Genomic DNA, 17982 nt, shown 5'->3' with positions numbered 1-17982 from the left:
TGCCAACGGAGCCCCCTCGCTCCCCTAACCAGTCGCCCAGCGATCAATCCGTGATAGATTAGTCCCTCCCTGCCGGCGATCCGACCGAGAGAAACTAAGACTGTCCTGAGAGCGGGAGAAGGCCCCATGCTGCCATGCATCAGTGATCCTCAGTGACATGCAAAATCGCTCCCCTAACCAGTCGCCCACTTAAAAGCGATCAATCCGTGATAGATTAGTCCCTCCCTGCCGGTGATCCGACCGAGAGAAACTAAGACTGTCCTGAGAGCGGGAGAAGGCCCCATGCTGCCATGCATCAGTGATCCTCAATGACATGCAAAATCGCTCCCAAGCTGCAAGCTCCGTGCCGTGCACTGTAACATGACTGCCTCCCACCCTATTGGCCGGGTCCTCAAGCATGTTGAAGTCTCCTCTGACACACCAATGTGCGGCCTCTGGCAACGCATCCGTAACCTGGGTCCAGAACTCTACTCTGGCACTAGCATTGTTGGGCACATAGACGTTGAGCATGCTCAAGAGCTCATCATGCATCCTCAATATGACATACTATGCTCTACCAGGCACAACAATGATCCCTCGATCCACAATGGCCTGCCGCCGCCATACATCTGTAATGACCATGCATACTCCTCCCTGTCCACCCAAAGGGCCAAACCCTGCAAACCAAAAGGTGTCCCATCTACCAGACATCACCGAACCATATCTCCGGATCCTGCTCTCACCCAAGTGGTGCTCCTACATCATCAAGATATCAATACTGCCACCAACCAGGCATCTCTGAAGCTCCTGCCTCAAGCAACCACGATAGCGTATATAATGTGCTCCACCAAGGCCCTGTACATTCCATGAGATGATCCTCATGGATGACCTGCTGAGGTGGATGCTGTCTCAACCGTACGGAGGGCCTTTGCAAAGTGGCTTGGATGGAGAATAGTCCCCATCCGAGCGGCTATGAATCTGCCCACCCGGTGTGCTGCAAGAATCACGGATCAGGCGCGCCAGGCTGTGTCCCATGGCGATTGCCTCCCACTCAGATAGAGAAACCTTGTGTATGCATACATATCCAGGGTCGCGTGCTAAGTCTGCCACTATGCGAACAACCAAATGACGAATCCCTGAGGCATCCACACTCCCGAGATCCAAGAAAAAATGAGCCAACTTCCATAGTCGGCCTATCACATCTGTCACCTCCAGATCGCTCACATGGTGAGAAAACTCAACTGCCTGAGTCTTCAAAGTGCTAAGAGCGAGCTCCAGAGCCCACTCCCAGTTGCATGGGCCACAGAGAGGGAACGAGAAGGCCACCGCTGAATCAAGTGCCTCCTCCCCGCCGCGCGGGCCGGCGGAGGTATCACTACATGAACTCTGATGGGTGCTGGCTCATGGGGGCCCTCTGCTCCAAAAAGCCGTGTGAAGGAGTAATCAAAAACCTCCGAGTGCTGTCTAGTGCCGAGGCGACTCAGCCGCCGACTGCGGATAGATGATATCTGTGAAGCCCGAATCGGCATGGTAAGTCTCCTCTGCGGTGCTCGAACAAGGTCGGTGCTCAGAGCCCTCCGGACTGCAGGTGAATGCCAGGGGACTGCCAAGGCCTCCCGGGGAGCTGAGGTGGGCGGGGGGGGGGAGGAGGGGGGGGCGAGGGGGGTGGAGAAGGAGCCGCTGTCGAAACTAGAGCGGGGACGGGAGGAGGCGAAGTTGGAAGCGAGGCGGTAGGGGGGGACGGGGGTGGGGGGTGAAGGAGGGGGTGGTGGCATCTCCTGGTCCTCAGTCGTCGCGCAGGGGTCTCCTCCTGGAGGGGAGCAAAGCTGTTCCTCACAGGAACACAGGAACCCAGTGATGCTGAGACTGTGGCTGCTGCTGCATCGGTCTCTGGGCGTGCTGCTGTGGCTGTCTCCCTCAATGGCGCCCCTGTCCATGCTGCCACTCTGGGGTCTCTGTGGCCTGAGCAGGTGTCCCGGAGGCTGCCTGTCGAGCCGCATCTGTGGGTGGGCCATTAGGGGCTTGCTGTGCTGCTGCGGTGAAGGTCGGGGTCTCCTGCAGGGGTAGGGCCTTGGCCAGATGGCCGACCTGCCTGCAAATAAAGCACTGGTTCGAGAGCCCCGAGAACTCCACTCTCTGATCAATCAATCCCCCCTATCCTAGGTAGCTGAATGACCTTCGGAAGGGAGGAGATGTCGGGAACCAAAACTTTGACCGAAGGTAGTCCAGCTGCTCTGGCCAACCACTGAAGCTACTGTGGGGCCAGTCTCTAGCACCGAACCCACCAATGCTCCTAGCCTAGAAAGGAGTGAAAGGTACTCACGATGGAGTCCAGGGAAGCAAACTGTAACATGGAAAAGGCGCTCTCCCTACTCGGCCGCTGTTGGGTCAAAGCCATGCTGCCAAGGTTTGAAGAATGCCCAAGCACCCCTGATGTCAAGGGGACTCATGGCTAGGACCTTGGCCGCGCTCTGGGTTGTCTCAAACTCGATCTGGTAGTGTCCACGGCCCAGTAGCTGAACGTCTAGGATCTTGTCCACATCTGCAAGAAGGCGGGCCTGGAGAAGATCTCGGATCTCCCCTCTGCTGGGGCGAGTGCCGACTATACGGCAGATGGTGGAATGTGCCTGGAGGCGTTCCACCTCTGCGGCGAGGCTCGCTTCCTCTTCTGGCGAAAGAGAAAGCCTGATGGGGGTATCCTTAGGGGCGGGCGAGGGGGCTGCAGAAGAGTCCCCCTCTGAGGTGGGGCGCGAGGAGCCTCCATCAGTGTCTGAAGCAATGTCGACGAAGGCGGAGTGAATGCGGAGAGTCCTGCAAGAACCGAGCTGCACACAAAGGACGGAGGGGGAAGGCAGAAGGCAAAAAAGAAAGCCCCAGGGGACGGAAAAATCAGAAAAAAAAGGGGAGAGGGGGGTAAGGTGGCGAAGACAAAAAGCCCCTAGGGGGGAGGTAGGGGGGAGGCAGAAGCAGCGCGAAAAAAAGGGGGCGGGGGGGAAGATAAGGCGACGGCGGCGGCGAAAGGGGGGGTGGGGCGCTGAAGAAGGATGGGAGGGCGTGAAGGGGATGAGCAAGAGCTGGGGACGGCGGGCGCTGCAGCGCTGGGGCGTGCAAGACAGCCAGGCGGGGAAGAGGGGGCAAGCGCAAGGGCAGGCGGGGGGGAGCAGACGCGAGGGCGGGCGGGGGGGAGCAGACGTGAGGGCGGGAGTGGGGGGATGGCATGCAGTGCGAGCAAGGGGGGCGAGAGCTTCGGCAAGCCGGGATCACAAATTTCCAGAGGTCATTATTTTCCACAAAAAAATTTCAAAGGACAAAGCTGAATTCCCATTGTTTGCGAGATCAAAACATTATCTAGATATCTTGGGAGATATCTCGTCAGGTGGAACACAAACAAAATCATGCTTCTGGAGAAGCAGGTAGCGGTGTGAACCTTTGGGCAGGGCCCTAAGTGTATGCTCCAAGAAGAAGATATTACTTAGCCTACACTACATATGGATCAACATGTGGGATCAAGGATCCCAAGATGTTAAGTGAATATGGCAAAAGGGAGATTCTCAGATTCAAAAGATCGAGAGTTTTGCCAATTCTATGATTGTAAGATGATACCAAGCCATCTACAAAGAGGGCAAAGCTTTACTCACCAGAGGATGCTAGTCATCGCGGCAGGATCAGGAGTAGTAGTAGACTCCCATCCATTGTAAAAAAATCTCTTTCTTATATAATACAATGACACTTTTGGAGTATGGCCTTTTTGATTTGGCTCTATTATATCCATGTTTTAAATGTCTAAAAGTTTGAAAGTATCCTTGGGAGGTGATGAATATAGATAGAGAAGCATAAATTGAAACGAATCAAAATTTTATTCGTCATTGATTTATAATTTTCAATATCCAAAACATTAAGCCCTATGAATTCAATGTGTTCTATTGGCTGCTTTGGCTTCTTTCTCCTCTATCCTAACTGCAATCCTCCTATACCACCACATGAGTAATTGTCTCAATGCACTGACTTCATGGATTCCACCACCATGCAAGGTAGCCTTCTAAAACCCATAACGAGCTTGCCAATGTGAGTTCTCCATGCCTTGGGTCGACCAAATAGCTAAGCTTCCCTAATTTGCAAAGTAGGGGCCATGAGCCTCCAAAATATGCTGGAATAAAAGTGACAATGGCATATGCACATTGGTTATTTTAAATAAGAACTGCTAAACAACATAAGAACATACAAGATTGGGGATCTTACCATATAATGTGTTATGCTACTTGATGTCCATGCTTCCACCATGTACTTGTAAAACATAGTCATAGCTTCTTTAAAGTCATTAGCATCTCCTTCGTTGAATGTCATTTTTTGTAGAAGTGTAGCAACCTTATCAAAGGCAATCCATACATTAGCCTTTGCAATTCTAGTCTCGCCATTATTACTATAATCTAGGGCAACCATGTAACTTACTCCATGTCTCATACTTCCATGGTTGAAGAACTAATAAATGGCCTTCATGGTTCCTTGGTGGTGATAAAAATTTTCTAGCCTTGGCTCCACCAATACTTGGTTTGTATGGCACATTTCCACTTGCACTTGACCTCTTCTCATCTTTCTTCATTTCCACTTTCCCTTTGTGTAGACCCACGAATGAAAGAACCTCCTCCACTCTCTAGCACACTTCTTGGGCCTCTCACGTTGGTTGCCTCTTATATGCAAAACATATATATTCATAAACCAATTTTTCCACAATTCTACAGACGGCACGTAGTGTACAAGGATGGACTCATGTTAAAGGAATGTCAAGTATAGGGTGCCACTTTGGATCCACCCTAACCATTGCTCTTCCATCCCATATAAACAGATCATAAGTTGGCGCACCATCCTTTCCAGTATATTCATATCACACGGCCTTTTTCCATTCTTACCCTTTTTCCTTGAATTGAGTGCATGTAATACAAGCAAGCGAACTCTGCATTTGCAGCATTTGAGACACCAAACATGCACTTTAGTGTCTTTAGATCACCTGCAAGATGCCATTCCATTGAGTAGTTTGTGAAACCATCCATATGTAGAATTTCACTTGCTTTTTAACGTTGAACCACAGTAGGAATCTCTGTTAGATTTAAAAACATCTTTAAGATCTCATGGTCCTCTTTTGGAACCTCAAAAGCTATGAGCCACCAGATTTCATTTTCACATTGAACACTGAAGTACTGATGATCACCTAGCTTTATGGAAGGATCCAATGCCCTGTTCATCAATGTCAAACTTACTCTTTCTATCTTTTGATTCTTTACAATTTCACTCTCATCACATTTTAGTACACATTTCAGTGTGCCACCACATTCTTGAACAGACATATCATAGAACTTCACCATTGCAGCTTGTAATTTGCACACATCTAAGATAAAATTGTTGTTCGAATTCATATCAAAGGTCACTTATTTAGCACAATCCTTGAATACATGTGAGTGAACTATGTGTTTCAACTCACCAATGAGTTCAAGGAAATTGTTATTCAATTTTTGCCTTGCTTTTCTTACACTATACGGGCATGTCAGTGGAGTCACCCTTTTGTTTGTAGCATGGACTTAAAACCTCCATCCATTTGTATGTAGATCATTGCATGGGATTCTCTACTTAAACCAATTTTGTCATAAATACCTTGAGCTTTAATTTGCAATAAATGCATTCTTTACATCTTACAATCGTGCATGCATGAGATCATCACTAATTGTTTTGAACTTTTAATGGGAAGTGTAGACTTCACCATCTGTCTCTTAAGAATACTTTTGAGATTGCTCCATTGTCATGTTTAAGGTTCTTTAGCTTATCACTCTTCGGCATGTATACGGCTTTTCTAGTTTCCACTATTTTTTGACAATGCAGTAAGTGGTCTTTGTTCTCTTACTGGTTCACGTGCATCTTAATTAGAGGTGGGCCCATGTTTGGCTGCCTTCTCTAACACCCCTTCTAATTTATTGTTATTGGCCCCTAGATCCTTTGCTTTTTTATCTAATTCATGGTTCTACAAATGCTAAACATGAACAACTTCTACCAACTCATTGCATTCATTCTCCTTGTTAGACAATCGAGCATTTAACTGCTTGATCCGAGCTTCCTTCATCATTAGCATCCTTTGTGACAATATCCAAATGCTTTGCACCTGACTAGCAAGCCTTGTTGTGTAACCAAGCAAGCCAGCATTTCCCTCACAAACATATTTAATCAAAGAAGTTAGACCTGAAAATTTAGTTGGTTGTTGGGTCAAGCGATCATGTGGGTAAATTGATCCTTCCACCTATATAGTAACATGTTTTCTCCCTAATTTCCTAGCTTGTTGCATTATATAAGGGTTGAAGTTAGAAGCCTCAGAGAGGAGCATACTCATCTTCTAGGTCCACATGTATACATCGCTTCTTAGAATTATCTCTGATGTTCTATAGACCACAAAACAATACTAAAATTTGCACTAACTCCTTTCTTTGCAAAAATATACAGTGTAGTAAAACATTATCATTAATTTCAGACACTTGCGTTTCAAATAACATAAAAATTAATGCTAAACCTCCATTGAGCACTATGGCAACACTTCTTGATGCCCTTGTTGATGCAATAACACTTTTTGGTAGCAAAATAATTGAGTATAGAAAATCAATGAAGGTAAATATGAATTTTTGGTTCCACTTCAAGGCACCAGAAAGCCAAATCTCTCTTCATTGTTGTCCATGCATAAATAGTAGGTGAGGAAAGAGGATATTCAAGTGAAAAATTAGAGGCTTCCTTGAGATACTGAAGATTTAAATGGAGGAAAATTCAAATGGAGAAGAGTGGCTATTGAATTAGGAAAACTCACCCGATGAAAAAAAGGCGACAACCTTTGAAGAACGAGGTTGGTAGCCTCAATTGAACCAACAGCACTCCTAAGCCAGTTATAGAATCGATAGAGACTAGGTTTAGAACTCACATAGCCCCATAAACCAAAAGAAACATTGATGGCATTCTAGCGTTAATCAAACCTATTCAAAGGATTGGGGGAGGAAGCAAAATATGGCCATCCTAGGATAAGACCCTTTGATAGGTTAGTTAATGCCGTTTTGACATTAATCATACCTATCAAAGGATTGAGGGAGGAAGAAAAATATGGCTATCCTAGGAAAGACTCTCTCTCATAACTAAGATAATTTCAAGTTTGATGGATTGGGAGATCCCTACAGCCATCTAGCTACTTTCAAATAGATCTGCATTGTAGAAAGGGTGACTAATCCTTGAACTAAGAAAGATACTTTTGGCTTAAACTTGAAGAATAATGCTATGTTATGGTTTCAATTGCTAGAAGATTCCCAAAGAGAAATCATGGAAGATTTCGAGCTAACACTTATGAGAAGGTTCTCTTAGACTAGTGTCAAGCATAGCTCAATAACTCAGACTTATCAATTCAAGAAACCTGAACACAGTGAGAGACTGCATCAACCATCTCAAGAACTTGAACAATAAGTAACGCATTAAGGAAAAACTGAGCTAAACCAAGCTGATTTTGTTGTCCTTAGAATCGTTAAAACAACTACATAATGCTTTTTAAAACATTAGTAGAGTGTTGCTTGGATGCCATAGACTTTAATGATAACTTTAGAGGAATCTAAATTTAGTAGAGTGTTACTTGGATGCCATGGACTTTGATGAGAAGTTTAGAGGCATCCCAATCATAGTAGATAGCCTAATGTCAAACATTAGGGGAAATTCGAGCTCTAAATGGGCCCTTTTAGAGCCCATTAAAATAATATAAGGCCAGCCAATGAGAGTGCTTGGATTCTAGATCCATGTAACATGGATCTTTTTTATCAGAGTGGTCCCCAAAATTTTGATCTCAAAAAAGAGGAATAAAATATATTAGCATAAAACTCAAAAATAGAAGAATGTTAGGTCTGAATACCACCTACCAAAACGTATGTCAGAAGGAATATCAGGAAAAGAGGCAAGACTAATTGAAAGTTAGTTTGATTGAAGTCTTTGTCCATAATTTAAACTTAGTTCTCTTTGTTTCCCGCCTCTCTTACAGCGTCACTTATTTCTGCCATATCTGCTTTATCTCTTTTTCTTCTTCTCTCAGTCTCTTTTTTTATTCCATCTTAATAGTTTGGTAAACTTCATAAAGGTATGTTTTCTAATCATGATTTATATTTTGTTTGTTATGTTTGTTAATCTTTCTGACCATGATGTATGTCATTTGTGAAAACTTATAGGGTTTTTTATCAACTCGACTAGAAGGAAAATGGAGTGCAAGGTTCACAACATTTCTTTAAAGTTTTATTTTTGTTATTTAGATTATCGAGCTCAATGAAATGGTAATAGTGTTCTCTTTTTCCTTTGTAGATGAGCTCTAGGAGAAAACACATCTGTGGCATTGAAAGTGTGGAGCTTTTTAACAACAAGAAGGATGCTGATGGTAGCTGGATCCCTCAGCAGTTTAGGAAGTCAGACTGGATCACGATGAGACCCAACAATTGAGGAACATTCAAGGTAAAATGAAAAGACATTGGTGATCCTAACAAGCATTAGAAAGGTAGGATCATGGAGTTCTGCAAGTGTCCAAATGGTGCACTCGAGGTCCTTGTGTAGCATGTTTATATGCACATGGACATAATACTACATCACCATGATGAAAGTACAAGATCTAAGATAAATAGTAAGATTTAATAAGTAGTCTTTGTTTTCTGTGTTCAATGCCTAATTGTTTTGTGCTCTATAGCTAAGCATTAAATTTTTCTTGCAACTTTATATTAATCGAATGTGGAGGAGTGGCAAAATGTAGAGTGCATCAGTGGAAGAATTAATGTCTTCCATATAGAGATAGGCACATTGCTATATGATAACCCACCCAGCCATTTAGTAGCACAAGGAATCTTTTTTTATAATTCCATATATGTTTTGGCTAATGAAAATGATAATGTTGGTAGAGTGCAGTCTATCCCACTACCACCATTGTCTAGCCAAGAATGGGTTTGTTCTTCCTGCACAAACATCATTGCAGCATACAAGAATAAGATAAGAAAAGATATGCATGCAGTAATGAAACCATCAACAACAGGTTCTAAGGATGTCCATTTGAGTTGGTTTATACCATTTAGCTCCTTTGCATAGATGTTTACATCATGTGAGGGTGTCAAGAAAACAAAGTTAACATATCAAGTGAGGTCCCTTGATAATGATTGGATGAACTAATTTTTGGGGGAGGGATGGGATGTAAAGAGGACCTCTATAGAAGATGCCATTGAATGTAAAGTAATAATACCAGATGTTACATTCAGGTGAAATCAAAACATAACGTTTGTTTGTGTTTGTATCAAATTCTGTTAGGGTGACATCCGTAACTTTTAAGCATTGATTGTTTTTATGACTAGGTATTTCATTGGGAGGTAAACATTATGCATGTAATTTTGTTACACAGAAGATGGCGGCTATGGAAAAGGCATCTGGCAAAGCTTGGATCAAGACATGCATGATGGAACACACTCTTCCATGAGTCGATGTTGTCATCCAAATACAAGGTCGAGACCTGTTAGTGGTCAATATATAAAGACATTGGCCATTGGCCTTTCTTCAACAAGAGATCCAATTGATGTGTAGTGATGTACCGAGGGATTCCTATTTTAAGTTAGATGGTAGAAAAATTGAAAGTAAGAGTGAAGCTTCCAAAACCTGCTCTGTTTGTATCGAACCACATATCTTAAAGGTTGTGGAAACCTTGAGATTGTAACCTTTCCATCCATAATAAAATTCTTTCTATGGTAACCACACGTCTTGGGCATCCCTACTCCTCTACCTTGAAAAAGTCTAGATTTCAACATTAAGCCATAATAGGCTATTATTTACATACGTTACTTTGAATTCTACATATAAATCCATATTAGTGCAATATAGACCTTGTATAGTGCAAGTCAGTGCAATGAGATATAAGGCCTCTCCTCGTCAGTGTCTAATGTAAATCGCATTGTAGTGACTTACAATATACAAGGTCTTTTTAGCATAAATATGAAACCCTATTCCATATCTATGTCTCATAGTCATGTTTGCTTAAATTTTAACAACACAAACTTAGTATAGCTTGAATTCGAAATCGTTGGAGATCGAAAGGAACATTTAATGTAAAGATGTACCGTAAAGTGAGTCCTCTTAGAGATCATCACTACAACATGGAGATACAAAAATGCCTTGTTGAAATTCAGCATGACAAAATTTTGAACATGTCGAGAGTAGTTAATACAAATACTTTTCACATTGTCGAGAGTAGTTAATACAAATACTTTACACATTGTCAATATAAATTTACACATTGCATCAAAAGTTATTGGGCTAATGTAGAATATTATCTTTGGGTAGGGGAAGCTTGCTCTTGCTGTGTGGGGGAGTGCTCCTGCTGTGCTTGTTCCCTCTAAGGGGATTGGAAACAAAAAATGGGAAGATTCCATAGATAAGGAGATGGTAACATTGGATGCAAATGTAGCATGGGACTTAGTGCCTTTGCCTAAGGAAAAGAAGGCAACTGGATGTAAGTAGGCATATAACATCAAGAATAACTCAAATGGATCAATAAAGGCAAGATTGGTTACCAAGGATTATGCACAAACTTGTGGCATTGACTATGAGGAGACATTTAGCCCAGTCACGATAATGGCAACCATGAGAGCTGTCATTGCTATGGCTATAGTAGCAAAGGACTGGTCTTTACATCAAATGAATGTAAATAATGCCTTCTTACATGGTGATTTTTATGAAGAAGTATTCATGATGTAGCCACACCGGGTTATGAGAGTGATGCACACCCAGAGTTTATGTGTAGGTTACGCAAGCCGTGTATGGCTTGAGGTAGGCACCCAGAGCATGGTCAAACAAAATTAGGGAGTATCTTGTTACCATTGGATCTTAGATATTAAAATAGATTTTTTTGCTTTATGTGAAAAGACAAATAGAGGGATCATGCTATTAGTCATTTATGTGGACAACTTGTTTATCATTGGTGATAGTGATGGTGGCATACATGATGTCAGGATGCTTTTGAAGTAGAAGTTTGAGATAAGGATTTGAGTGAGTTGCGATATTTCTTGAATATAAAGGTGATAAGATCACCTTATGACTAGTAAATGCCTGAAAATTGGCCACAAAACATGAGTGCCATGGGATGTTGTTCATTTATATGGTTTATAAGGCTTATAAGTGTATGTGTACACACTAACTACAGTTGAGCAGCCAACAGTTAATAATTTAGAAGTGAATACACACCAAAGATGGACTATTTTAATGAACTATGGATAGAATACGAGTTTGGGGCCCCTAGAAGCTACAAATAGCTCCACGAGTTGCTCCTAAAAAGGGACGGGGAAGTTATTTTGAGCTAGTCGACTTGCAAAGGGAGGTTATTTTTAGCTGGTCGACTTGCATATGTGCATATTGTTAGCTTGGGCATGTGCTTTTTCAAGCCCTCCTTCTCTCTTGCGCTAACATACAAGTGGTGGTTTGTTGTCTTTTTGTTCTAGCCATAGCATCCCCTATAATAGTCTCTCTTCATCATGAGCATAAGCATGGCTTCTCTAACTTATATCATACAGGCATAAGCTCTCCTATAAAGTGTTTTATTTTGGCTGAAAAGAGAGATTTAGGGCTCGATGGTGAGGTTCTTCATAGATAAGAGTTTTTATTCTTGCTTTTGCGTGCCACAAATGTTTCCATGGTAACCCATGCATAGACAATGCCTCTTGGAGAGATTCTGGAGAGTTTCATCCCGAAAAGCTGCTTGCTTTTCAAGAAATCTCAAAGACTTTGGCCTTGATTACAAGTGCAAAATTTTACGCATTTTGTGGGACACAGTGTTCTCGCAAATTCAATTTCTCTCTTTGATTGGAAATCATATGTACTTGGAAAATTTCGATGCTAAGCACCTGAATCCTTTGTTGTACAATAGAATTCCATCGAAGGAGGGGGGGCATTCCTATCCTAGTGTGGTGTCCCCTGTGCATATGATATTATTTTTAAACATGTGTGATGATGTTTAATGACTGTGGCCAGTGTTTAAATGCTTAAATACAAATTGATGGTCATGTAAAAGTGTGTCAAATACTTTAGGCCCTAGAGCACGAAATGGTTTCAAGGTGTGAGTTCCTACCATGTGTAGGTGGAACAAGAGAGAGCAAATGGTAGTAGGGAACATGGGCACTTGAGAGGGTAGTATGAGTTGAAGATCTTCACCAACAACCATATTATTTGCAACAATATATTGATATGCATTGGTATGGAAATATGGCTAGAAATTCCCGTGACACTATGTACTTGATTCTTCCAAGATATTATACACTATTTGAGGGAGGGGACGGTCGTTTCCGGCTCATTGTGCGTCTCTTGTCAATTCGAAAAATTACATCTTGTATTATGCTTGTTGTCCATTAAATCTTAGTGTATTGATTAGCATTGTTTTCAACCAAGCATTCCACACTGAAATGTTAAATTACAACATGGGTGCCATGATGCATCTAGTGTGGGGCACCTGGCTATACATAGAACCTTGGCCTTGGTTGGCCGACATTTTATTGGCCTTGTATGAAATCCTTTGTTGAGGATTATGTGCACAATGTACCCAATGCTAGCTTAATAAAGGTGAAAGGATTAGAGTTGGAGGTTAGCGTATCCTTTGCAAATTCCTAAGAACAAGTGGCAAAGCATCTTGATGGATTTTGTAGTTGGGTTACCTCGAACTAGATTTATCCCTACTGAGTCGTCAAGGTAAAGAGCATGAGTTGGCAGAGCTCTTTGTGGAGCAATTATATAAGCTCTATGGATTGCTTGAGAAGATTGTCAATGATCGATATCCCAAATTCACTGCGTAGTTCAAGTAATCAATGTTTTTCAAATTGGAAACACACTTGAGCATGTCATCTTCGGATCATCCCAAGTCGAATGGTCAGACAAAGAGAACGAACCAGACTATGGAAGATATGCTAAGGACATATGTCTCCAAGAGACAATCTAAGTGGAAAAGGTATCTTCCACACATTAGTTTTCTTATAATAGTAGTAAGCATGCATCAACTAGTTTTTGCTTATGTACAGTTATCAATTGAAGTCACCCCATTGATGTAGGACTATTGGGGGTCAAGATGTAGTCAGTAGTTGATTTCTTGTAAGGATATGCATGATATGCTGAGAGTAACAAGGGAAGGCATAAAGAGTGCTCATGATCATAAAGAGTGCTCATGATCATGCTCAGTATTATGCTAGCCGATGGACCCCGAGAGTTTATGGGCGTATCTTAAAAGTCCCAAAGGACTCTAAGACGATGAGGACTGGCAAGCATTACAAGTTATCTTCTCAATGTTGTGGTCCTTTCTTAATGTGGCTTACCGGGGTTAGCACCACCTCCTGGAATCAAGATTCATCATGTATTTCACATCAGTCGTTTGAAAGAACGTCTAGGTGAAGGTGATGAGATTGTGCCAGTAGAGGAAATTCCTAAACCCGAGAATATGACTAGGTATATTCCTTTGGAACCTGAGTTGGTTCCGGATCAACGTACTAGATGATGTCAGCATACCATCTATTCAGCTGGGGACAAGAGTCTCCAAGTGAAATTCAATGGGGGATTCCTTGCATCCTTATTTTCCTTCTTAACTTGCATGCATGAGGAAATCAACATTCCTTTCCCCTAAGTTATCAAATTGATCTTAGATTATGATTAAAGAGTCAGGGGTCTAAGCGGATTGCACATGCCTGTCTTGTTTTTTTCCCATGTATTCTATCTCCTAAGGAACTATTCATAGTTGTTAACTCACTCACGCTTTGTTCACTTCCTTTAGTCTTTTTAATAAATCCCCAAAAATCCTGAAAGTAAAGAGAACCTTTCTTGCTAGCAATTAAAGTTTTGAATAAGCTGGATACAATAGGATAGGCATTTGTTCAAGATATATTATTTAGCATGTACGCACAATCAAAGAAGATAACTCACTTCTTACTTTTAATCTTACTTATAGAAGAAAGAAGAATTATTGTTGAGGACATCAATGGTTCTTAAGGGGGGAAGTATGTTACTCTGAAGAAACAACACTTTTTCCAGTCCTAAAAAGGGACTTTTGGATATTTTATATTTTATTTTTGGGGGTTTTTTGTCTTGGCTGTTGGCCTACACCTTTATGATGACCGATCAGCACCCCCCCTTCACTATATATAGCATTGCCTATACCTCATCATCCATGCACCACTTCATCGCTATATCAGGTACCATCTGGCCGCCTACAGTAGGCTCACATCAGTGTTTTCCTCTGCTAGTCCAGGCCGCCTTTTGCAGGGCTCACATCAGCCTTACATCAATCTGATTTTGGCACTTACATCAGGCTTACTTCTGCACCATATCTGCATTTTACTTCTGCATTTGTTAGTGCCTACATCAGAGCATACATGAACGTTTTTACATCAGCTTACATCTGCATTTTGGTTCAGCAGACATTAGTGCTTTGCTTCTTCAGCAGTCATCTGCGTTTTGCTGCAGCATACATCAATGCTATATATCAGCCCACATATGCGCTTACATCAAGCTTATGTCAGGGCTTATATGAACGTTTATCTCAGCCTTACATCAGTGCATACATCAGGGATCACATCTGTGCTTACCTTCAGTATATCTTATGCATTTTTCCACATCCCTTGGGACATCATCCCTCTCTGGTACACTCAGGATGGCATCCCTCTCTGCTACTTCGGGACAACATCCCTCTCCGCTACATCGGGACGGCAGTCCGCTTTGCTACACATTGTCAAAATAATGGAGAGTATGCACAACGGAAGCAGTAGTAGTTGATGGCAAGATAGAGCAACATATATGAAAGAGAGCAAGAACACAAGATGTATAGAAAGCTTCTATATTACCTTCTATTTCAGCCACTCCAAAGTTGGCTTAACCTTCACCTTCAAGTGTTGTGTTACTTGTGTTGTGTTGTGTTACAAAAAGTGAGGCCTCCTTCCCTTTATATAGGGTTCACCAAGGGGTAGGGTTGGGCCAACCCTAGATCTCTTTTCCACCCACATGCCCACTTTATTTGGGGTGTGTTCACACAAGTTGGCTTAACCTTCACCTTCAAGTGTTGTGTTACAAAAAGTGAGGCCTCCTGCCCTTTATATAGGGTTCACCAAGGGGTAGGGTTGGGCCAACCCTAGATCTCTTTTCCACCCACATGCCCACTTTATTTGGGGTGTGTTCACACCTACATGACCTCTTTCTCTCACCCTTTCACTTGTACATCATATATTTTAACACCCCCTCTCAATGCCACCATGGGATGATGCCAAACATGGAGCAAGGTGAGCATTGGACATACAAGAACAAAATGACCCCCCTCTCAACCATAGGATAGATGACAAGGTAGGTAGCCTTTATAAATTAGGCTTTTACAAAAGTGATGAGTTATAGAGAAATGTGTTTCGCTCCCAATTCTGCTTCACTCTTCAACTAGAAGAGTTGCTTATTTGAATCATTTGAGGAATCTACATAATTCCCCTCAACCTTAGTAACATCTTTAATACCATCTCTTCCATAGTGGTTTCGTGCACCACCCTTGTTGCTCCTTCGCTTTGATGAAACCATCTTCTTGCAAAAGACAATCTTCAAGTGGGATTTGGATGTATCATTCTTCATTACATTGGCTTCATTGGTTGCATCTTTGTGCTTCTCCAATCCTTTTTCTTGGTAGACACGCTTCATGCGTACATATCTCCTTCCAATCATGCTAGCTTTCTTAGTCCAATTGCCACATAGACTAACACAAGGCTACCACCCATGTTTCAATAGCTTATGCATGTGCTTCTCAATATGCTTCTTGTTTCCACCTTCCACTTCATCATGATGCATAAATACATACACTAATGTGAACATTGATTTAAGAGAGGTCTTACCACTTGTTTATCAACACAAGGGCAGTGTCTAACTCCATTACAATATAGTAGATGACTTTCATGCATATGAGTTCATTAAAAAAAATTAGGATGCTTGATGCGTTGAATTACTTGGTTTTAGAAATTGTGCATACCTTGCAATTCCCAAGCGAGAATGGCAAAAATAATAATTTCTTCCTCCGCTTGCCTCGAGGTTAAAAGAAATGAGAAAAAACTTGTGTGTGCTAGGTTGAAAACCAGTTGGAAACCTTAGACTGAAAGGTTTAAAGAAAACCTTGTAGAAAGGTTTTAAAAGGGAAAACTTAGAAAGGTTTCAAAAACTTAGAAGAGATTGGTTTTTTTCCTTTAAAAAAACCTTTGAAAAAACCACAGGTTTAAAAACCTTTGAGATTGCATTTTTTTTTCTTTTCTTTGTTGAAAAATGTGCGACTGCATTTTTATTGATGATGTCCTGCTGTTTGCTATGCGCTGCGTTCATTTGATGATGTACTGCTATTTGCTATGCGAGTAGCTTGTGTTATAGTAAGCAAGGGTTGTAGCAAGGCTGTAGAGGATAGACAACAAGCGTAACCGAGACGGACGTCGATGGTGATAGCAGCAGTGACGAACGTCAACAACAATGTGGACGGACGACCACAGTAACAGACGGCGGCTGACGGAATGCTGCAGAAATGACGGACGGGTGCGTTTTTGTTCGTTGATGCCGGCTTCTTGATGATGCTGGTGCTTTGAGCTTGCACCAACCGGGATAGCAGCCCTCTCCGCTTCAGGTACACAGCACCCGTGTCATCAGAGACTGCACCACCATCATCGTCATCGACATTACCTTTTTTCGCTCTGCCACTATCACCTCGGAGTGCTTTTCCTGACATCAATGCGAGCCTTCATCATTGACCGTGCTTCAGCTCCGAAGTCTTCTCTACTTCAGCACTAGTCTTCTTTCTGCTCAGAGTCGCCTCTCATACGAGGGATCTTGTACATATCTGCACTCACCCTTTTATATATATTCACTCACATATTTCATGTTGTGTGGTTTTGCTCTGATCTCTCGTATATCTGGTCCTTCCGTCCTTTTGCCCTCACATGGTATCAGAGCAATCGTGAGCAAAGGGATTGAAGATCTCGAGAGAGCACACAGCATGGATTGTCTACCCGCACTCTTGGAGGACCGATTCTTCTCACTAGAAGATGCTTCTCCAAACTCTGATTTGGACCACATAGGGAATGGGATTTCTTACTCCGTGGAGAATCTTGTTCAATATCATACTTTGGGAGATGATCAACCCGACTCATCCTCACCACCTTTGCCATCACGATCGCCCTCTCTGACTTTATCAGATTTTGTTTCAAGAGGGGGATACATTCCTTCTGCCATTGTGTTTGTGTGGGACCCTGGCATCCTTCATCTTCTCATGGTTCCCCTTTTTTGGCCTAAGAGGGGGTGTGAAGAAACATCACTTTTTCTAGCCCTAAAAAGGGACTTTCTAGATATTTTATATTTTATTTTTGGGATTTTTTGTCTTGGCTGCTGGCCTACACCTTTATGGTGATCGACCAGCACCCCCCCTTCACTATATTTAGCATTGCCTATACCTCATCATCCATGTACCACTTCATCGCTATATCAGGTACCATCTGGCCGCCTACAACAAGGGTTCACATCATCATTTTCCTCTGCTAGTCCAGGCCGCCTTCTGTAAGGCTCACATCAACCTTACATGAGGCTATTTTTTGCGCTTACATCAGGCTTGCTTTTGCAGTTTTACTTCTACATTTGTCAGCGCCTACATCAGAGCATACATGAGCGTTTATACATCAGCTTACATCTACGTTTTGGTTCAACAGACATCCGCGCTTTGCTTCAGCAGTCATCTGCGCTTTGCTTCAGCATATATCAGCGCTATACATCAGCCCACATCTGTGCTTACACCAGGCTTACGTTAGTTAGGGCTTATATTAGAGTTTATCTCAGCCCTACCTCAGCGCATACATCAGGGCTCACATATGTGCTTACCTTCAGCATATCTTGTGTGTTTTGCCATAGCAATTGGGACAGCAACCCTCTCTGCTACACTCGAGATGATAGCCC

The sequence above is a fragment of the Cibotium barometz genome, chromosome 1 (assembly GCF_041138505.1).
Source record: "Cibotium barometz isolate CiBa-2024 chromosome 1, ASM4113850v1, whole genome shotgun sequence".
Taxonomy (NCBI): domain Eukaryota; kingdom Viridiplantae; phylum Streptophyta; class Polypodiopsida; order Cyatheales; family Cibotiaceae; genus Cibotium; species Cibotium barometz.
The sequence above is the reverse complement of the archived record's forward strand: the minus strand, read 5'-3'. Positions refer to the sequence as shown.